Source organism: Talpa occidentalis, unplaced genomic scaffold, assembly GCF_014898055.3.
Source record: "Talpa occidentalis isolate TD23 unplaced genomic scaffold, MPIMG_talOcc4v2.1 talOcc4.14, whole genome shotgun sequence".
In the NCBI taxonomy this organism is placed as follows: domain Eukaryota; kingdom Metazoa; phylum Chordata; class Mammalia; order Eulipotyphla; family Talpidae; genus Talpa; species Talpa occidentalis.
In genome coordinates, this window is record NW_023601433.1 from 69297755 (window position 1) to 69321425 (window position 23671).

A 23671-nucleotide genomic window follows, 5' to 3' on the forward strand; every position below is an offset into this window, starting at 1 on the left:
TGTTCAGTGCAATCTCAGTGATCAGAAATTGTTGAATTCTCAAACCTGGGGAAAAAACTGAAGATAAGAAATTGCTGCATCTGAAATTCCTCTGCTATTTCCTACCAGTCTCATTTGCATATTTATGACTTTTTTACTGTAGTTTGAAAACAGTTGATTCCCGTTATTTGCAGTCTTGTGCTTTGAAGTCATTGCCAAACTGCATATGTGAATACTGAATTTATTAGTAAATACTGAATTTCCTGGGGGAAATGCAGGGTTAGGTTCTTGTGAGCCTCTGGTCACAACATTTCTGTCAACCATTCAACACAAAGCCTTGATCTATGTGTTTCTGTTTAAAAACACCTTATAAGTTATGTGTTGTTGACTCATTAACAATTAGCTCCTGGCCACTAACACTGTTAACTCTTGCCTGAAGGAAGCTTATCTAACACAGATATTGTCCCTAAAGCACATCACAGCATTATTGTGCTTAGGAACACTAGACAGCACTTCAGCATACTTGAGGGTCATTTTAAGTAGTGAAATCACCAATCAAAGGGAAAAAAGTGGCATTAAATAGACTGTGAAAAGACTTCTTCCCAGTGAGAGAGCTAAAACAAAAACGCAGCCTGTCGCCCAGTAGGTTGAATGAGCTCATCAGACAACTCAAATTGTTTGCTGTCCTGTACATGTCAGCAAATGACTGTGAAAGTGCTGAGGACATTTATTTGGAGGTTGCAAATAATTTTGGCAAGTGCATGAGTTTGAATGTATAAAATCTGTGAATAATAGGTTTCAATTGTGTAGTAATACTGCAGCATCCAGTATTTTTCTCCCATTACATCTTTGCTTAAGATGCAGGTGAGATTATGGCTACTGACTTTGTTGACTTTAGCATCAACGTGATATGGATCATGATAGAGTTTTCCAATGTAGTGTCTACCCACCAATACAGGGAGGAAGAGCAGACTGCAGCAGGAAGCCTGACGGTCACTGCCTCTTTCTTGGTTTCTTTGGTTTTCTTTTCTAACCAGTCCTTCCAGAGTTTACTTTCCATGAACTGGAGAGCATCATCCTGAAGGCTGGAGGGAGGTTGCCCTCGTGCCGGCCATTTCTCTTTCTGTGTAAGACTTCTCAGAATGTGGAAGAGAAGTTGAATTTAATTCATAAACATAACAGTTTGAGCACTGTTGATTTTGCTCTTATTTAGTGAGACTGTGATTGAATTGGGCTTCACAGTCATTGGAATCAGTGCTGTTTTAGTTCATATCATTATACGTGTTATTATCCCAATAATGGAGTTAGATGTCCTTTGCCAATTATCCATCTTATTGATATCAGTGAACAGAACATAGAGACACAGAGGGAATTATATGGCTTTTCAGCTTTGATGTCCTTTGAACAAGGAAGTCTGTTCAGAAATGTAAAATACAAAATGACTTACAATTCCATGTAATTCTGGCTGGTTTGAGAGTCTCCTTTACCACTCCTAAGATACCTACTAGTGAGAATTCTGTGGAAATCTGAATTTGAATTTTTCAAAATCTTTATTGCCTATTCAAAAGTTTTATTCTTTTCAAATCACAGCCCTAGTTTTGAAGATGGAATGTTTTTGCTTTGCTTAACTCTAACCTAATTAAAAAGTGGTAACTTTTCAAACACAGGCTATGCCAGCTGGGTTTGTTACTTCCAGAAGATGACCTTTTCAGAGTGCTGAATTTACTTTCAACAATTCAGCTGTTTCTGAGCTGGACCCTGGCATGGTTTCTACATGCAGGTCTGTGGTTGGTCTTTCTTCTAGAGCAAAGCTTTGTGATCAGAGTTTTTGGGGGGATGCTAACCTTGGGGGGAAGGACAGCAAGCCTAACTGCTAGGTCTTTCCTATGTCATCTCTCTGACTCACCCTCACCTGAGAGAGAAAAGAACCAATGGGCAGCAGTAATAATGCCGGCCACCAGCCAACCTGGAGTCAATGTTCCCATGTAATAAAGCAGCACAAGCTGGTTTTCACTGTGCTGCTTGTGAATGGCAGCTACACAGATTGAACCTTTTGTCCTATTCATGCATGATCTTGGCAGCTCAAGGACACTGTCATGGGCAAGATACTTTAAGACATGTTCATGCCATCTCCAAGGGCCTGTGTGCAAATAGTGAGAAAAGGGCTCTAGTGATCCACGTTGGGAAGATCTATAGGAGAAGAAAGCATCCTGGAGAACAGTCAAGCCACAGTGGGGGTGCAAAAGGTTAGACTAACAACTGGCTTCTGGAAAGTCTTCATTTTTGAAGGTCTGTCAGGTAAAGGATGGATGAGGATTACCCCATGGGACCTGACATATAGCATTCTGATCATTGTGTACCAGCCATAGATGGAGGTGGTGTTTTCAGTGAGATAAGCAGGAATTTTGAAGCTGCACAGACCTGATATTCAATTCACCTATGAACTGTATGACTTAGAGAGATATTTAATCCCATTGACCTTCATCTGTAAAATGTCCAAAAATAATACAGAGCTTCCAGAGTTGTGTGGATAAGAGATAATCTACTCAAAGCATCTGGCAGGTTGCACCAGGCACTGGGCAATGAGTGCACGCAGGCTTTCTTTTTTTAGTCTCATTCATCCATTCAGTGAATGTATTGGTGCTGACTCTGGCCTGGCACTTTGTTAGGCAGTAGAGAGCCCAAAGGAATGACAGAGACAAGGTAGCCTTGTTCTTATAATCTAGTGGGGTCAACAAATAAACAGATTGTTCAAATAGACTGTGAGAAGTTCCATGGTAAAGGAAGCTGGTGACATGTGAAAACATAGAACTCATACTTGTGGGACTCACAAACATTTCCACAAGGAAGAAACACATCTGTTGAGCTGTGAAAGATGTGTTGGCCAGGCAAGGAGGAGGAGGCCTGGCTTCCAGGTGCACAGAGGAGCATATACAATGACCTGGAGGGGACAGATCTTTAGTGGGACTGAAAACAGTTCAAGCCACCTGACCACAGGCATAGATGTATGTGTCAGATGTGAGGGCATAGTTGGGAAGGAGTAGAGACAAGATGAGCAGAGTAAAGAGGTCATGTCAAATAGTCTAGGTTTTATGTTAAGGGTAACAGAGAGCCATTGTAGGCGTTAAGGCACAGATTTGCTTTTAGAAAGACAGCTGGCTGCAGGGTGGATGTTGGATGAGAATCCAAACTGGGGATACAGCTGTAAGACAGCAGGTGGGGATACTTGGTAGCAGGCTGTATTAGTAGTTCATGCAAGAGACAAGGAGAGCCTGATTCAAGATAGAGGTAGCAACAGGGAGGATGGAGAGAAGCTGATGGAATCAAAGTGTGTTAAAGAGCATAAATCAATACAACATGAAAATGGACGAGAGGGAAGCAGAAAGAAGAGTCAAGAGTGATTCTTCAGTTTCCGGCATGAACATCAGTGTGTTTGAAGGTGTCCTTCACAAGATGAGGGAGCAGTTTGAGAGGTTGACATCCCTAAGGAATTTGGTTTTGGCAAATGTGTTTGGGACTGCATTGGATATTTAGGGGGAGATGTCTATTAGACAGTTAAAACACAGGAGAGAGGTGTAAACAGGAGGGAGTGATTTGAAATTCATCGGAAGCCCAGGAAGTAGATGGAATGGCCAAGGTGGGTGGGCAGAGCAGGAAGATGAGCACCTAGAATACCTTCTTTTTTTTAAAAAAAAAAAGATTTATTTATTTGTTTATTTATTTATACAAGCACTGTGTACAGACAGAAGCATGGGAGGGTGAGAGAATTCACCAGAGCCAGAGCAGGGAACAGAACAGGCAAATCGATGAAACACAATGCTGAGGGGAGCAGTGGGTGAGACAGGAGAGGTCTGTCGCACCATGTGGGACCCTCGCCGGTGGCCAGGGATTGAACCAGCACTGCAGAGGCTGCAGGCAGCTTTGCAGCCCAGCACTCAACCACTGCGCCACCAGGGGAGACCCTAGAATACCTTCTATACAGTGGTGCTCAACTGGAAAAGTCGGATAATTTCTTGGAAACCTTTTGCATTTTACCAACTTTGATCAGTTAGTAAGGATAAACAGAAAGATGTGGGGATTTTTTTAAAATTCATATTTTTCATTGTCTAATAACAAAACTATATTTAAATAAAGCAAATGTTAACAAGTTTCGAAAATAGTGATGAGTATTTTATAGAGACAAAATATCCTAAGGAAGTGATCCCAAAGGAAATTATTTATGTAGATCAAGTCCTAGTGATAACAAAATTGATGTCAAATTGATGAGCTTTCAATTAAACATTGTTCTCTAGGGGATTATGGAATGCTCAGGATGTAGAATATGAGTGAAGCTACACTTCACTTGCATCCCTATACTCTGCAAATAATTAGAATAAAGATTTCTATTCCATAGTTAAATGCAATTGTTTTTTAGGTGTATAAGTCTTCTCTTCAATGATATAGAGGATATTTTCATTTAAACTCCTGAAACTGTCCAGGTTTGCAGAGAACTAAGAGTTCAGGAACCATAGTTGGGGTTCTGGCTGGCTAACATTTATGTTCAACTGTCAACCTTGTGAAGATTTCCAGTATGATCAGCTGTTAGTGTGCATTCTTGGTGTGCACAGACTTCTTAGCAGTCACTGTTGTCCAGTTTAACAGCATTTTTAAAAGTCTGTGCTGCAGATCCTGTCTCAGAAAGGGCTGCACAAAAACCATACAAAATGAGTATTGGAAAAACCATGTTTGGTCTTTGAAAAACCTACTCTGCTGTTACTGTCTCTAAATTGCATTTCTATTTGAGACATTTTATGTAAGTAGTTTCTGTGAAGAAAATTAGCACAGAAAAATGATGTAGATTTTACAGAACTATAAGACTATAAATTGATTACCATGTTCAACACCATTTTTAATTTCTTAGCAAGGTTATTCAGACTAGAAGTGCCTGCCAGTAGCCCGAACCAAAATCCTTTGCTGTGCTTCGAATTCTAAGTCAATGGCACCATAATGTAAAGGGCTTTCACAAATCTTGCAAATGTACAGTGCACGTGTTGGTTATATAATTAGAGATTGATAGGTTGGAGATAAAGTGCTATTTTCCTCATTTATGTTTAAGGTCCTGGTAACTAAGATCATACAAACTCTCTTGAAACCTTTGTGCAGTTTCAGTCTCCTTGATGGAATCATCAGTTATTTTAGGCAGATTCTGGGTCTTTTCTCAGAAGTCTGTGCCCATACATGTATTAGAGATGGGCACAGTTCCTGAGCTCTGTTTGGGCAGAATGCTGGAGTGCTATGGCTTGCCCAGCACCTACTGGTCATGGAGACATGAGAATTTGCATTCTGACTCTCTGTGTCCGAGTGTACCTTCCCCTGCCAATAACCGTTTTATTCCATACCCTTCTGCCCAGCGTAATATACATTTCAGAGGGAATTGTCCTAAATCCCAAGATTCAACTTCGATAGTTTTTGTGGAGTAGCATCAATGCTCGTTTTTGTTTTTGTTTTTTTTTTTAAGATTTATTTATTTTTATACAAGAGCTGGGTACAGGCCAGAGGTGCGGGAGGGTGAGAGGATTCACCAGAGACAAAGTGGGGAGCAGAACAGGCAGATGGCCGAAATACATTGCTGAGGGGAGCCGCAGGAATGACAGGAGAGGTCTGCTGTGCCATGTGGGATTCTCGCTCGTCAGTGGGGATCAAACCTGCACTGCAGAGGCTGCAGAAGACAGCTTCACAGCGCTGCGCTCAACCTGCTCCACCAGCAGGGAGGACCTCAATACTCGTTTTTAAATTTTTCTTTACTGTGGATAGAAAAGTTGGAAGAGTATAAAAAATGCTCTCTTATAAATCCACCTCCCAGAAATAATCCCTACTAACATTTTGTTTATAATTTTTAGTATTTTATCTTTGCCTAGATGTTTTTAGACAAAGTAGGATTTTTTAGTACACTCTAATATCTTTTGCTGTCAATATTTCATGAACATGTTCTCAAGTCATCAAAAAATATGTTTTCACTTCCCTCACATCCTCTGAAAACTGAAAATTCATCATACTTCAGGTTTCTGATCCCTTAGTTGCTACTCAGGAAACCCTAAATTTAGAGACTACCTTCAAATAGTAAATGTAAAATTACCTTGTCATAATACCTTTAGAAATAATTCTTTTATCTCACTTGTATACCAGAGAAGTCAGGTTAATTATGTGATGGACAATTGTAGTCCATTATTTAGTTCACTCATTTATAGAAAATCCCAGTTGGTTATGCAGTGTATCATAACTGCCCACTTCTCCACCAGAAAGCAGTAATTAATCATGCAATTTACAAAGTGATCAATATAAAAACTACACAGTGTAAGCTCTACCTCCAAGGATTCACCAATGCATGTGAGTTACAGCAACCAGTACTGCTCCTCGCTCCATCAGACATAGGTGGCAGTTAGCTAATGAAAATCACTGATGCTAGCACAGGCCATGAGATACATTTTAGAAAATCAGAATCAAACCAAAGCACATTGATTTTTGTTACCACTAAGCCCAAAAACCTGATCTCTTTGCAATATCAATAGGATGTTACTCATCAGCATCCTAGATAGGAATTTACCTTCGTCAAGTGGCCATCCATCTCTTTATTTTTTAAATAAAAAAAAAAAGATTGATGATTGGTTACTGTGAAGGCATTGCTGATGAACTGAGGCAGCTGAATCTGTGAGGGAAGGAGGTGAGCTCAAATTAATGAGAGGGAACAAGACAGGGTAGGAATAGGATTTCTCATTCTGGTCCTTAATATCTGTGTTTTATAGATTTATTTATGCATACAAGAACTGGGGTACAGGCCAGAGGTGCAGGGGCTAAGAGGATTCACCAGACAGAGTGGGGAGCAGAACAGGCAGACTGACTGAAATACACTGCTGAGGGGAGCAATGGGTGAGATAGGAGAGGTCTGCTGTGCCATGTGGGTCAGCTTCCTGGCTGGGGATCGAACTCATGCTGCAGTTGCTTCATAGTGCTGCAACTTAACCCCTTGTGCCACCAGGGAGGCCCAATATCTGTCACCTGCCAAAGGAAAAAAAGAAGAAAAGAAAAGGTTTGCAAGGTCCATCATGTGTAGTGCTAGGGCTAAGAACAAAGTAGCATCCTTGGTGTCAAAGTACTAGAGCAACATTGATGACAATCTTAGTTATAATTGTCTTCATTACGTCAGTACAAAATCTACAGTATTGCTCAATATTGCCAAGATATGTCACTGATAAATATGTTGAAAATTTATCTAGAAGATATAGTTTTTGTGCAAAAGAGTGAAGGAATTTACAAGAGAGCATATGAAAAAGATAACATCAGCCAAAGATTTATGAATTTGGCACATCAAATGCAAGTAGCTATTATATTTATTTTATTACAATTTTAAAGGAATTAAATGAGAGCCAGTCTTTGAGGAATTGGAACTTATGTGAAACGTTATAAAATCTAATAAATGCAAGTAGAAAAAAAATTCACCAGTTAACTCTAGTTTGAACTTTTTGCTTCTTTTTGCAGTTCCAGAGAGGGATATTATGTGCTAGCCATGTTAGGGTTAAAAAGTAAAAAAAAAAATATACTGCTATGGACAGAAAAAATAGTGAGAGATATTGAGAGGGTGCAAATTCATCGAATGGTTTCAGCTCTCATGTTTTAAGTAAGGTCCTTGCTATTTGGTTTTCCAAATTTAATGTTTGACTTTTTATAACCTAATTTGAAAATTTATGCTGTGCAGGGCTCAGTGAAGACTCACTTTGCAGAAAAAATGACTCCCTGGAATTCAGTGAGCCCATGGGTGCTTTATCATTTTTTAACTTGACTGACTCCTGGGGCTCTTGAAATAGATTTGAATCGGTGTCTATTCTTCCTTTGCTCAGATTATCATTGATGCTTCTCTAGAAAAAGAGTGCTGAAGTCTTTAGATGGGACTGTATGAAATTAATATTCACATACATCTGAAGCAAATATCAGCATTTTTATATGGTTCATGCTAACGTATTCTAAATGGCACTAAATCATGACTGGCCTGAGTTGGCAAAGAATGAGTTTCCTCACTGTGAGGACAAAAGACTGGAAGCCTTTTGGCAAACATGTTAACACAAATTTAAAAAAAGGAAACCACTTTTACTTTGCAAGAATTTCTGGAATAATGTAGGGTTCGGAAGGTGGCCTTCAGATGGTTATTATCTGTCAATATAGGTTGATGATTAGTAATAAGTAGACCACTCTGAGGGGTGCTATAAAGTGATAAGGGTGCTTGCTATAAAGTAAAAAAGTGGGTTTTGGACATCTCCACTTAATTTGAAATTTGCCTAGATTCTAAGTTGAAAATGACCTTTTCCCTATTCATAAACCAATTACTTCAATAAAAGGAGATGTTCACTATAAATCTTTTGATATATAAATATCAAAATCAGATTTTTTTCTATTTAAGAAAACAGTTATCAAATATACTAGAAAACCTTGTGTTCGCATCAAAATAACATAATCTCAACACATGTGAAAGCCAATATTCCTTACAACAGTGTGTTGATAGCATATTTCAAAGCAGTATTTTTTATTTATGAAACTATACTGCCAATAGACATATTTGATAGAACATAATGTAATTTTCAAAACTTCACTTATCTATTTAAAATGCACTTTTATTTTTAAACAATTTTAGGCTTACAGAAAAGTTATGAAGATACAGTTTCCACTGTCATTAAAATCTTACATAGTACACATAGTGCAACTAATGAACCCATATTGACAGATATTATTATTATTATGAGCAGCTTAATTGTTTATATATATTTCCACAGATTTTGCCAAATGTCCTATTTCTGTTGTAGGATCCCACATCATATTTAATTATTATGTCTCCTCAGGCTGCTTTCTGGGACATATTTGTATTTTTTCTGAAGGAATGTTAAAGCTTCTAATCCTGGAAAATTTTGTTTTTCTCAGATTCTTGCATACGAAGATTCTTTTCTGCAATTTCTCACTAACGTATTCTGTCCCCTCCAGAAGGGAATGCCCTGATGAACAAAAAGAACCATTACTCACTTTTTTTTGCCTCACACTTATCTCACTTAAAAATAAGCAGCACCGGGCCTCCCCAGTGGTGCAGCGGTTGAGCGCTGGGTTGTGAAGCTGCCCACAGCCTCTGTGGCACCAGTTCAATCCCCAGCTGCTCCCCGGCCTCTGGAGGAGGGTCCCACATGGCGCGCAGACCTCTCCTGCCGCCCGCTGCTCCCCTCAGCAGTGTGCTTTGGTCCTTCTGCCTGCTCTGCTCCCCGCTCTGGCTCTGGTGAATTCTCTCACCCTCCCGTGCTTCTGACTGTACCCAGTGCTTGCATAAACAAATAAATAAATAAATCTTTAAAAAAAAAAAAAAAAGCAGCACCTGGTCAGCCCATTTATTTCAGTTTAAATCATAAAATGAGGGATTATAATAATATTTATTCTAATCAAGCAATATGAAATTCCCCAGTCTATGCCTTTCAATTTGGATTTAATGCATCCTGCCTTTTACTTCTCAGAATCTTTTCTTACTACTTTAAATTAGGTTTCTCAGGTCAGTGAGAACTTCTATGAATCAAAAAGGACCATATTTACATTTGAGAACACTTTGGCCAACAAATCAAGGTTTTAATCATAGGAAATAACCACAAACTAGTGCAGGGTGCAATTAAAGGCATTTTTCTTTGGGGGAAGTTTGTTTGTCTTTTATATTTTTTCCCCAAGCTTTTTGCAAAAAAATACTGTACTATTTCATCTTAGAGCCTGAGCTTTCTAACTTCCTGCTGTGAATATGGAAATGAATTTTGGTGAAATCAGAATTAGTTAATAGGACTTTTTAACCCATTAGTGTTTGCTTTGTTCATGATTCAACTGAACTACACCTATGACCTCTGATATCTGTCTGTCAAATTCCATACCTTTGTGACCAGTGAATTGTTTTAAATGTTACTAGTTGAGAATTGATTAAATAAAGCCATAATTTGATTCTTCAAACTATCTCCTAAAAATATGAGAAGTTTGTTTTTTTTTTCTTTTTAAATGTTCACTCTGGCATTTGATAGCTACCAGAGAAACACCTCAGAAGGGTATATTAGGTCAATCCTAAAAGCCAAGAGAAGAATCAAATGAGCTGAATATAATCTTCACAACTGAAATTTAACCAATCTTTGAAATTTATTCCCACCTGAAAGGCAATATAGGATTTTTAAATAATGAGACCACTCCCTAATAAACCCTTAATTACTCATTTGCTAAGTTGACTTATTTCTTCAATAGAGGTTAGACTACATATGTTATAACCTCTTTTCTCCTTGTGTATCATTTTAGTTTGAAAATGTCAAACTATATTATCCAGTATTTTCATATTTCCTAGATTGACAAAGTGAAAGACATAATTTTGATGGACTTAAACACCCAGGACCAGATGTTCATTTAGCTTTATCTTCTGCTGTTCACTGCAGTCCATACAAAGCTTCTTGCACTATAGAGCATTTTCTATGAGTCCTACTTATTTTACCATTCAACAAATACGTATTAGACAGCAGTCACATGCCAGGCAATGAAACTACAATGCTCAGCTCTTGCCTTCAAGCCTAGTGGGAGAAATGGCATAGGATTGCTCTTAGAATATAGTTGATAACTGACATATAGAACATGCCCTGGGCCCCAAGGAGTGTGGCACCTAACTCTGGAGGGAGCAAGGAGATGAGAGGTGATTGTGATCAGGGCAGGTTGCTCAGAGGAGTTGACCCTGAAGCTGACTCTTGAAGAATGAGTCAGAGGTTGCCAGAGACAATTAAAGGCAGAGAGATCATGCTGTGTCCTCGAAGTGGCCTGGAGGCAATTTAATGAGCTGGCAGTACAGCATGTGTGGGGGGCATGCTGGGAAGTGAGGGAGCATGATTGGATCAGTGATGTACTTGGTATGTCAGGTCAAGAAGTCTGGAGTTCATCCTGTGGACAATGGGAAGCAACTGAAAGATTAGAATGAAGAGAATGATGTAATTGTATTTAGGCAAATCCAATTAAGTGGTTTGAGCTTCATCCTAGAAATCATACAAATCATCTTATATATCTGTCTTTTAAATCTTATGTACAACATAAGTACAGTACTATAAACCAGTGTTACCTCGGTTAAAAATAATGCAAAAATTTAAAACTGCTTTTAGATGCCCTTCACACTGATATAGTACCATGTATTAGTCCCCTGGTGCCTAAGCATGTCCAGATACTTTTTTCTATACTATTTACTCCTTTCTCTCTTCTGACTCTTATATCGCAAACCTCATACCATACCATGTTTATAAACATGACTAAGTCCAATAGTATAAATGATAAAACTAAAGCATTAGGGTGGGGATATTGCTGTCACAATTTGATTCGATAACCAAGAAGTCAAGCAAACTTTGAGGGACAGAGATAGGGGCTCAGGAATGGGGAATATAGATGCCCTTTCTGGAAGTCTTACTGTGGAAGAAAGATTCAGTGATCTCTAAAAAAGTCAGAAAGGGACCTCCCGTGGTGGCGCAGCGGTTGAGCGCTGGGCTGCAAGGCTGCCCGCGCCGGTTCATTCCCCAGCTGCCAGCAAGGGTCCTACAAAAAAAAAAAAAAAAAAAAAAAGCCAGAAAGAAGAGCCTGAAGGCAAAAAGATAGTTTGTGGGTATATTTGTTTCCAAAAGAGGAAAAAGGTGGAAGAGAGATAGAAATATCTTTTCCAGGGCCTCCCTGGTGGCGCAAGAGGTTAAGCATAGCACTGTAAAGCTGTCCGCAGCCTTTGCAGCAAAAGTTTGATCCCCACTGGCCAGGGAGCTACCCACTTGGCGCAGCAGGCCTCTCCTCTCTCCCCCGCTGCTCCCCTCAGCAGTACATTTTAGTCAATCCGCCTGTTCTGTTTCCCACTCTGTCTCTGGTGTATCCTCTCACATCCCACACGTCTGGCATGTACCCCAGTTCTTGTATGCATAAATAAATAAACAAATCTTTAAAAAAAAAGAAAAAAAAGTTTTTGAGAGTAGCATGGGAAAAGTGATAGATAATAACATCTAATGTACTTGGTAATAGAAATGTGAGCAAAGGACTGAAGGACAAGGTGTGGTTAGAGTAGAGGACCTGTAAGAACTGGAAGGTTGTGACCAAAGTGAATTAGAATTGAAGATTTCATACCAGCAGCAACTATTATAAGGGACGCTAAATTCCCAGGGGATGGCCTGAATGGAGTCCAGGATCCTCTAGAACCACAAGCATAGGTGTGAAAGGCTTGTCCTAAGGGCACAGAAGCTGCTAGGGTGGTGGCAGAAATTAGAGTAAACAGAGAAAGGGGTAGATGAAGAGGTCCAACTTTATCAGTGAACAATGGGGTCATTACCTACATAGGAGCAAAGATTAATATAACCAGGAATGTGTTCCTTGGTAAAAGAAAGCTACTTACTTGTATTAAAAATATTAAAAGTAACTCTTAAAATCTTTTAATCACAGTTTCTCACAATGGATTTTAGGGCTTTGGAAAAAGTCAAAAGTGCCCCAAAGTAGGAATCTGTGGGAATTCTGAAAGCATCCTGAAAGCTATGCCTGCAACTATCCCCTGTCATTTATCTCTCAAGTTGGGTTTTATAGCTTTCCCCCAAAAGTACGTAGTTCTTTATCCTTTGCTGAGATTCACTTTACCCAGTTACTACAACAGGGAAAAAATGTTTACGAGGCATAATAAAAACACATATCACTCATAAGATCTTCATTTTGGGATAAAAATATAGGGCTAGCAAATTGTACTCTCTTTTCAAAGTTTGTTTTCTATCCACCACTAATGTGGTTTGTTCTATTTTATATTAAGTTTCACAACATTCCCCCTACACACCCAAATGATAGTTGGGATAGGAAATGTAACACCCTAACAATCTCTGTGGACGTGGAGACCCAACCTACATTTTCGTTGCCATGTACCCAAGGGCAGTCCCAGAGCCAGATCCCTCATGGGGAATTCCCAGCAGCTTTTATCTTAGAAAACTTTTACCAAAACTTCCATTCGTTGGCCTGTGGGAGGACATCTAAGGCAATCAGTGGGGACATTGTTTTTTATGTTGGGTCCTATTCACTCATGAGGCTTTCATCAGAAGTATGTGTTTGATCAGACTGGACCATTTCTGCGTACTTCTACCCCAGCAACTGTATTCATCTTTTTTGTCATTTGTCTACCCCAGTTTCAGAAAGAATCCTGTGAAGGATTATGTTTACCTTGCAGATTTTTCAAATCAAGTGTTACTATTTCAATACCAGAGATCCCAAAGTTTTAAGACTTGGAAGATTTGAGGTTCATTTTCTTTGTGTTAAATCTTCCCATATCTGCACACAAAAACTTTAGGGAAAACATATTACTATGTGGTCTCTACCTGGGCAGCATGCATAGCGAATCCATATCCTGAAATCATACAAAACAACATTGAAAGATTTTTTAGTGACTTAAAAATCCAATAATGCTTGAAACACTTTTTCTAGTCCTTGAATGGAGATGCTTGGATGAATTTTCTGACTCTTTTCTAATTAGGAAAGGCTCACTGGAGAATAAGGGAGACATAAATGAGAAAATGAAGCAGTCAAAACAATGCAAAATTGTTCTGGAATATGGTTGTTTTGAAAAAAGGGGATCTCAAAGGATTAAGTTGATGTAGTTTCCAGGACTAACTTGTCATGACAGTTTGCTGTGACAGAAACATCCAGAAGATGAGCCAGGAACTGAATTGGAGCCATTTGGAGCAATAGCCCAGAGCTCAGTATCGCCCACTACATCCCTCCTATCCCAACCTCTGCACATCCACACATCCCCTCCTCTGCTCTGGCAGCTCAGGTTGGTCGCACAAATTTTCCCAAAGACCTTGTGGTCTGGTTCTAAAGAAAGTCCTCTTGCTTCACTCATCAAAGCCAAAGGAGTTTATTCTGGATAACCTCGAACAGGTTAGGGAGAAGGGTGGGGAGGCTGTGGGTGTTCTTACATTCCATCTAGGGTTAAATATACCCTGTTAACTTCTTAAGAAGCCTGGCAGAATTTCCCCCAGCCTGTGGTGCAATTCATATCTGCTACAGAATTAGACTTACAACCAATGTACTGACTCCAAAAATGGGCAAACCCTTCGCACTGCACTGTTTTCATTTTTTTTTTAAGATTTATTTATTTATGCATACAAGAACTGGGGTACAGACCAGGGGTCAGGGATGAGAGGATTCACCAGAGACAAGAGTGGGGAACAGAACAGGCAGACTAAGTGAAATACACTGCTAAGGAGAGGAGCAGCGGGCAAGACAGGAGAGGTCTGCTGTGCCATGTGGGTAGCTCCCTGGCTAGGGATTGAACTCATACTGCAGTGGCTGTGGACAGCTTCATAGGTTGTGTCTTAACCCCTTGCGCCACCAGGGAGGCCCTGCACTGTTTTCTTAATAAGGAAAAGTTGCCAGGTTGCGGTTAAGGTGTATTCTCAATCAGATCAAAGTGAGAGTCCAGTGAAACATTGGGGATACTGCAGCCTGTGCCAGAGTCTTCTTGGTGTAGACTTCTGGAAGTTCCTAATGGAGGGTGGTGAGGAGATCCAGAGCACTTCTTTGGGATTTTTTTATTTCTTTGTTTTAATGTTGTCTAAAATGGTCTTAAAATCACTGGAAATATACAGACATCTAGAACTTTAGTTGCAGTGTCCTTGAATCCGAAACCTGACTCTACTTCCTGCAGACTGTTCTTGGAAATGTACCTAAATGCATGCTCAGAAGTCTCCTTCAATGACAATGACTAAAACTCTGTCTTGCCTCTGCCCCCCCTGAACTCTCTGCCACCCTCTTCCTCTGTTCCCACCCACTGGCACTCATCAGAGGAAAGCACCTGGCATTTAGCATCTTTTTTTTTTTTTTCCTGTACCCAGGAAATGACAAAGATATTCAGGAACTTTTCCCTTTAACCTGTAACTTGGAATGTTTGTTGGCTTGCAGCCATTTGGATTAAAAGTGTTCAGGGTAATTGTTACTGCGTTTATCTCTCTGAGCATGCGCCATGCCACTGAGCGGTCCAAGATGCTTCTTGTGTGTGTCTTTCAACCTCTGAAGCACCCTTCTTTAAGGAGAGCACATCACCAGTAGTGTCCTCAACCAACAACATTCCTGTACTGGCTATTTATCCGTCAGAGCTAACATGGGCTTCCTCAGCCCTGAGTGCCCTGTAAAGAAACTAACATCTGGAACACAGAAATTCAAGTGGGGTCTATCTTGCTAGCATTGCTGGGGTCTTGGAATGAAGAAGTCCCCCATGATGGGGGTGGGACTGGCCACCTTGGGACTCTCCCTTTGCCTGCTTGGTGAAGGCAGTGTGCACCTATTTTATAATATTTCTTTTTGCCTCACTAGTTTCCTCGGTTCAATTCTTAATGCAATTGCTTACTCAGATATACGCGTCTTTTAATAGTCAGAGACTCCATTACTGAGGTGGAGACTAGACAACTGAGATAGTGTGTCCCCTTCAATTGAGGGCACAGTCTTGACTGCGCTGGTGCTGCTTCCATTTGGCGAGTTAATGGCGGTTACAAATACTCACACAGAGGAGAAAATCGACCACTGAGCATGTACTTCCTAAACAGAAATGTAGTGGGTGCATTAACAGAGTGTGGTTCTGTTGCACTGTACACCACTTACACAAACTGCCTCAAAGCAAGAGTACACCCCAGAAGTTTCACTTAATTCGGATTGAGAAAGGAACAAGGAAACTTTAAAATCTGTTTGGTCTGCTACATACCTCAGGGGCTTCCTTTGTCTCCCTCTGAGAACGGAAAAATCAGTGGTTCTGAAACTTTTACCATTTAAACATTAAGTACCATTTGGACAGTGTCCATTTACATGGGTGTCCGATCGTGCAGCTCCCACCCAGTCATGTGGGAATCTGGGTATTTAAAACGACAATATATTCCAACTTGGAACACCTTGCATTCTCCCACTCTGTAAACTAATGTCTTGGAGTCAGCCTCTCTTACTATATTTCAGGGCAGCTATTTTTCTCACGAAATCCATCACTTTCTGGGATAACTTAAAACTAACACAGGGCCGAGCATTGGAGTAGCAGGAAGCATGGCTAATGACACCAACACCACCTCTTCTGAGAATGAAAAATGACTGTGGCTTCTGTGTTAGGTGGGACATGATTCATTTATAGCAGACTTAAATCTTAAGTCTCTGAAAAAAAAAATTGCAGCAACTCTTAGTTATTTCCAGGAGTGGGCCCTTTATGAGCACTATATTATAATTTTCAATTAATACATCAGCTTCCCCCCAAACTTTTAAGAAATGCTTGCTATTTTGCTTGTCAAATCGGGAGAAGGTGGCTCATTATTCACAGTAATGCCCAAGGTAGGAAATTAAGATATGAATGGTTCAGCAATTTTTTTCTTATCAAATATGTATGACTCTACTTCAGGATTCTTCTGGACTCTTTCAGTAGCCTCTTTGTTGGCCTGTCAGTTTCTGTTTCTTTTCTGTTGCCTCTTCTGTCTCTCCCTCCCCTGCTCTGCAGAAAGCTGTCTTAAGTTCGGTTCTCCATTTCTATTTTTTTTATTAAAGATTTATTTATTTATGCATGCAAGAGCTGGGGTACAGGCCAGACGTGTGGGGGGTGAGAGGATTCACCAGAGACAGAGTGGGGAGCAGAACAGGCAGATTGAAATACACTGTTGAGGGGAGCAGTGGCCGAGACAGGAGAGGTCTGCTGGGCCTTGTGGGTCAGCACCCTGACCAGCCAGGGATTGAGCTCATGCTGCAGTGGCTGCTGATAGCTTCCTAGTGCTGGGCTTAACTTAACCCCTTGGCCACCAGGGAGGCCCCGACAGCTACCATCTTAATGGAGGGGATATTGTTCTTTGTTTTGTTTGGAACATTATGTTTATTTCAGAGCAATAATGTCACTACTTCTGCCCATCGTTCTGTGTGTTAGCTGTTGAGTCCCATGGGTCTTACGTGGAGTGGAGGCATCTGCCTGCTCATGTCTCCTATGTACTTGTATCTGAGCATTTAAATCTGGGAGTGTATTCTGTATGTTATAAATTTTTCTTTTATTTCTCCTTTATGTAATAGGACACTATATTGATTTTATTTCTTAAAAAATATATGTGACTAGGCAAAATCTTGATTAATTATATCTCAGGATATAAAAAGAGGTGTTTGTTATGATAGGCCTGAGAACCTCTCTGCCTTAGACAGCCTCATTAGTTCAGTTCTTGTCTACAGAGAGAGTAAAAGTAATGGCTTTGGCTTAACCAGAGTGTAAGTAATTCATGTCCTACATGAGAAGAAACTGAGGCAGAGCCCCATGTGGGGTTGCTGTGTAGGAAATGCATGCATTGGCAGAAGGGACCCTGCTTGGCTTCACACTGAGCACTGTCCTGTCCCCCGCCACTTATTGCTGGGTGACTGGTCACTGTCCTGAGCTCTGGCTTCTGCAGATCTTTGCAGGGTCAGAGTTGAAAGACAGGCCTCCTCAAATGTTCAAACAGCCCACCCAAGATTTGTTCATTTTGCATGTGGGTTATTTCTAGCTGAAGTGAACTCAATTTCTCAAGAGAAACTTTTTATCACTCCCTTAACTACATAGAAAAATGAAAATTTGAGGCATTACCCAGAATTAGAATATTTACCAGAAATAAACCTTCTATCATAGAAACGGATCTGTATGGCAGGACAAACATCTAATTTCAGAGCATCTGGTCTTTGTCAAATGAATCACCCTCTTCTTGTCCTGCCAGTTCCTACTGCCTCTCTCCTCAAGCCCTGTGCCCCTAACAGATTCTTCAACTCAAGATAGACCCCCTCATTCTGCCCCATTGGCTTCAGAGTCCACATCTATGTGGATTCTCCATATGTATGTAATTAAATATGTTCCTTATTCCTACTCTTCTGAATTTATTTGATTGCTTGGCCAGCTTGAGTAGAACCCAGAGGGGTAGGGAAATTTCTTCACAGCCCCTACGGAGTGGCTATCAGAGATAATGACCTTAACACACTTGCACAGAGGTGCAAAAAGCTTACAAAATACAAATTATATGTATAGACTATTACCCCAACATCACATGAAAATGGAAAATAAAGAAGCTATATATCACAGAATTCCAGGGAAGTTAACCAAGTTTTCCACAATTTCTCAGGGCTGGATTGGGCTGAGACTCCAAAATCCAGGCTTTTAGATTAATATTCAGTAATACCCAGCTGAGAGTGAATATGAAACTCCTCCCTTAAAGCATGCTCTCCTCCTACTGTGCCCTGGAGTCTTGCTTTGCCCTGTGGGAAGCTTCCATCAACTGCTCCAAACCTCATAAGGCCCTGCAGCCAACCTGTGACTTTCCCAAGGCAATGTAAGTGTCTTCAGCACATTGGGTTTTTTTAATAGTCTCTACAATTTTATGAAGAAAGAGGAAATATGAGAAAGAAGTATTTCCCCTGGCTCTTTCTCCTTTCCCTCAGTCATTCTGTTAGGGGGAATAGTATTGGGGCTGCTCTATAACAGTTCTAATCCCCTGGGGCCTTAGCTCTATCTTGCTGCCCAAGGGGCTTTCTCTCTGGATTCCACCCGTCAGCTCCTCAGGAGATTTAGCCAAAAATACTGTCCCTCCTACTCCAGCTTCCCTCCCCCACTGAGCCATCTCTATTTTCTTTCTTCTCATGCCCCTCAAACATGCAAGCTTTAAATCCAACATAACTTTTCTTAATGCATCTTTTACTGGTTTAATTTAACTTCAGGTACTAAAAGGATGGACTTCCAGGAGTTTCATATCTTTTTATGAATGGTTTCACTTTAATATTGGGGGACACTCAGCAACCCCTACTCAAATAATGATGCTCAGAGTTTTAAATAGAGATGCTTTGTCCCCTATTCACTTTCCCCCAGGGAACTGGGATGGTGTTGTTTAATGGAGAATGACTAAGACAAGGTGAATTGCTTATTTTGCATTCAAACTCCTTTCTCTTCAAATGCTAACAACAACAACAAAAAGTATCCCTGCTTTATAGTGCAAAGAGATCACTGCTAAGCCGGTTTCCTTTGGAAGAATTGTTTCAGATGTCTTTAAAAGTTAAATTAGATTTTAAACCAGAGACACAATACTGGGGGGAGGGAGGGATGAGGGAGTAGTATGAAAACAAGGGTGGTGGGAATTGTATGGGGACTATAACCATGACAAAAATGCACACATTGTTCAAAAATGAAAAAATGATGTAAAAATATATAAAATTAAAAAAAAAAAAGTTAAATTAGAAATGTGACCTGTGGCCACTTGAATTTATTCTGGCCTTTTCATCCATTTCCTCCCTCCTGTCTCTACCCCTCATTTCTTTGTCATCACGGAGTTCCAGTGGTTCCTTCTGTTCTTGTCTTTGCTAAGATTTTCTTGAACGGTATAAATGTATCTCTCTCCTGGCCTCTTATAAAGTCCTCAGCATTTCATACATCATTCCTTTAAGCTGTTGTCTTGCGTTTTCGGTGACATCTGCCATCTTAATGTTGCTTTAAGCGTTGGCATCTTGGATATTGGGAGCAGATATTGCCCTCAGCTCTGATATTTCTCTTTGATCTTGGTGTGTTGAAGTTACATCCAGGACATTATTTTTATATCAATGACATTTTCATGATGAAGTGTTAAGAAAATTATTAAAAATTACTAGAACATTTCCTGAAGCATTTAATGGTAAGGATGTTAACCTCACATCTCTTTATTTAATATAAATTGAGGATAAAGCATATTGACTGGCATCAAACCAAGGTATTCAGTATCTGGAAAGTTGAAATTTAATTACATTCTGTACCTTATCAACACAGCCCATGCCCAGCTAGCCCTCAGCACCAACATCTTCTGCTTCCATTCCCCACAGAGTCTTGGGCCTTCTCTCCCTCCTGCTCAGCACCCAGTCCCATCTACCCTGGAAACTCTAGTTAGGTCCACGATGTTAACAGTTGGAAATGAGTTGTCCTTTTCTGAATCCCTGGAGCCTTCTGCTTGCAAAAAAGGCAACAGAGGCTCCACAGTCAGTCTTTTATATTCATGCTTTATCTTCTATAATCTAATGCTGTCTGGACTCTGGGAGCAGGCAGTGACTAGTTGATGTTTCTCTCTAAAGTGCAACTAATATACTGTGACAGTCACTACCCAGTGTGTTTTGAATGAGCAATCAGAGAGGTAACATGTACGTGTGCACTGGCCATGTATAGAGTTGCGTGTGAATTGAATTGACTTTTTAAAATGGAATCTGAGGGGCCTCCCTGGTGGCTCAAGGGGTTAAGACACAACCTATGAAGCTGTCCACAGCCATTGCAACATGAGTTCGATCCCTGGCCAGGGAGCTATCCACATGGTGCAGCAGGCCTCTCCTGTCTCACCCTCTGCTCCCCTCAGCAGTGTATTTCAGTCAGTCTGCTTGTTCTGTTCCCCACTCTGTCTCTGGTGAATTCTCTCACTCCTCCCTCTGATACCTCTGGCCTGTACCCCAGTTCTTGTATGCATAAATTAATGACTTTAAAAACATAGATAGATAGATAGATAGATAGATAGATAGATAGATAGATAGATAGATAAAATGGAATCTGAAGAGAGAGAAGCTCACTGTTTAAAAGAAACTTTCAGGGAAAGCAAATGATTCTTATTTAGCATGAAGAGTTTTTATCATGAAGAGTCCCTGCCAAATGGACTTCTGGTCAGGCATTGCAATCATCACGTACATGGCTTGTTTCTTTTTTCAGTCTTTCATTTACTTGCTGTACAGTTATTTATCTATTTATCTATTTTTTAAAGATTTATTTATTTATGCATACAAGTACTATGGTACAGGCCAGAGATTTGGGGGGGAGGGTGAGAGGATTCACCAGAGACAGGGTGGGGAACAGAACAGGCAGATTGACTGAAATACACCACTGAGGGTAGCAGCGGGTGAGATAGGAGAGGTCTGCTGTGCCATGTGGGTATCTCCCTGGCCGGGGATTGAACCCATGCTGCAGAGGCTGCGGAGAGCTTCATAGTGCTGTGCTTAACCCCTTGCACCACCAGGGAGGCCCCACCTGGTTTACATTTATGAGGACACATTAGTACTGCTGTCTGGGTGTGAAACACTCCTGGTGGGAGCAGTTCACACAGTAGTGAACAGAGCAGAGTCCCTCTCCTCTTGGCACTAATATTTCAGTGAAGAGAAGCAGGCAATAAGCAAATATAGGAAATGTGGTATAAGCGCTATGAAGAAAAACAGATGGGGTCAGGGAAGTGGAGAGACATGGGTGCTTTTTTTAAAAAAAAAAAAAAAAGATTTATTTATGCATACAAGAGCTGGGATACAGGCCAGAGGTGCGGGGGTGAAGGGTGAGGGGATTCACCAGAGACAGAGTGGAAACAGAACAGGCAGACTGACTGAAGTACACTGCTGAGGGGAGCAGCAGGTGAGTCAGGAGAGGTTTGCTGCACCGTGTGGGTTGCTCCCTGGCTGGCTGGGAATCGAATTTGTGCTGCAGTGGCTGCAGATTGCTTCATAGGTTGCGTCTTAACCCTTGCACCACCAGGGAGCCCAGACATGGGTGCTTTTTAAGAAGGCCTGAGACTTTAATTGAAAGGACAATTTGAACAGAGTCCAGGGAAATGTGAAGGAGGAGGCAGCCCTTTGGGAGGCCCCAGCTTGCATAGGAGGCAGCAAAGGCTCAGGTGGAGGATCCTCTCAGACCCCTGAGGTGGGAGAAGCCACTGGACACTTGTTCGTGAGATGGACAGGATTTGCGCTGGCCTGACTATGGTGGGAGGGCCCGTGAGAGAAAGAGAGGGAGCAGGAATGAGTGTAAACAGGGTGTGTGACCTCAGCAGCTGGAACATTCCACATTTACTGAGAGGGGAAGGTCTGAAGGACAAGTTGAGGGACAAACTCAAGTTGAGTTGTGGACATGTTACATTTGGAGTGCCTATTGGACTGTGACCCTCGCTTCCAAAACTCTGAGTCCTTAAATTCAAGGTCATGTCTTGGTAGTCTCTATATTCTTCAAGCATTTGCAAAGATTCCTGCTCATGTTTAAGTTGATGCTCATGTTTGAGTTGATGGCCACCTTATGCTCATGTTTGAGTTGATGAACTGCAGACGTGGGTGTGTGGGTTTTCTGAGAGTGGCCCCCAGTTTCACTTGCATCTTCATATTATTTTTCATCATCTTCTCTAAAAGCATAAGAAAGACAATTGGAGGGAAAAATTGCTGTATAAAACTTACTGAAAAGTAGGTAGAGCCATAAATGATGCTGACAGGAGGTTTAGAAGTACAAAATAGAGAGTACTCAGACCAAATATAAGTAAATTAGCATAAATCATCATTCTCTGATTTCCATGCCTATCTTACCCGAGTTGGCTGACTCAACAGCTGCTTCTATGACTACAGCTGTGTAAATTCCACCACACTTTCTTTTTGACTGGAAAAAGTATTCCAGTTTGCCATTGCTTCATCATTTGTAATTTTATATTAGGTTCCCCACCCAACCCCTTTTTTTTGTCTGACCATATAGTTAAGCAAAGTCTTAAAACTGCCCACCATCCTATCGAAACTTTTCATTTGGTTTCACTTAGGGTTTTTTTTTAGAACTGCTTGGGGTTTTACTATTTGCCTTGAAGGCCCGCCAGGCAGCTCTTCCTTCAGGAAACTTCCTTAGACCTAGTCGAACCTGGCTTGACGGTGGTGTTGTGAGTGGAGAAGGATCTCACAGGTGGCAGGAGAGCAAGTGTAAAGGCACATGGCATCTGTGACAGCAGGTGCTGGTATCCCAGGGCTGGAGCGTAGGCTCCCTGGGGAGTGCAGAGCGAGCAGAGACAAGAAGAGTAGGTGAGGGGCAGGTGATGGGCAGTTAATAAACATCCTCATAGGCTGTGCTAAGGAATATAGAAAATGTCTGCAGTTTTGAGTCCAGAGGTGTGATGACAAGGTAGGTAATTTTAGGCAAAGTGATTTTGATTATCATAGAAAGGACACATGGCAGGCAAGAGAGACTGGTTAGAAGGTTCTTGATGATGAGGGTCCTGGAATGTTCTTAGAACAGTGACTGGCAACATTCAGTGCTACATAAGTATTTATTAAATAAAATTAAGTAAAGGAAAGCAGAACTATTTGTGATGGGGAAATACAAATTGGAGAGATAGCTTATGTGTGGGATTGCAGCATAACAGCAATATCATCCCAGGACAAGGAGCAGGTAGGTTTACGTGGAGGTTGACTTGGGGCCATAGTTCTGTCTGGACATGTTCTCTTTGGATCACTGAGTAGGCACCTGGAAATGGAGCTCATAGGCTTAGCTGAGAACTTGGCTGGAAGAACATGTTTGGAACACATTTAGAAAATTTCAGCTTCTAGATTGGAAAGAAAGAGATTATCCCAGGAACGAAAATAAAGCCAGGAGAATGGTCAGATGTGGAGACCTGGGAAATGGTATGTGTGGGATTGAGTCTGTGGCTCTACTGGTTTTGTCACTAATGATGGATTTAAAGTGCTAGCTTTGAATTTTGGTTGATTTACTCTCTTAGCTAGTCAACAAGTAAATATTCTGGGAGAGCATATGTTATTTTTGTTTTATTAAAGAAAAAGAAAAACTATTCACATACCCTGGCAATGCCAAATAGTACCAGTGAAAGCATCTGAGTGAGGCGCCCTTTCTACCGTCAGCACCCTCCAC

General features: G+C 40.9%; 1 protein-coding gene across 12 annotated transcripts in view; it reads left to right on the forward strand.

The window, feature by feature from the left end:
* KIAA1217 (KIAA1217 ortholog) overlaps nucleotides 1-23671 on the forward strand; it is a 606452-nt gene that overhangs the window by 394453 nt on the left and 188328 nt on the right. The gene's annotated exons all lie outside the window — the stretch shown is intronic.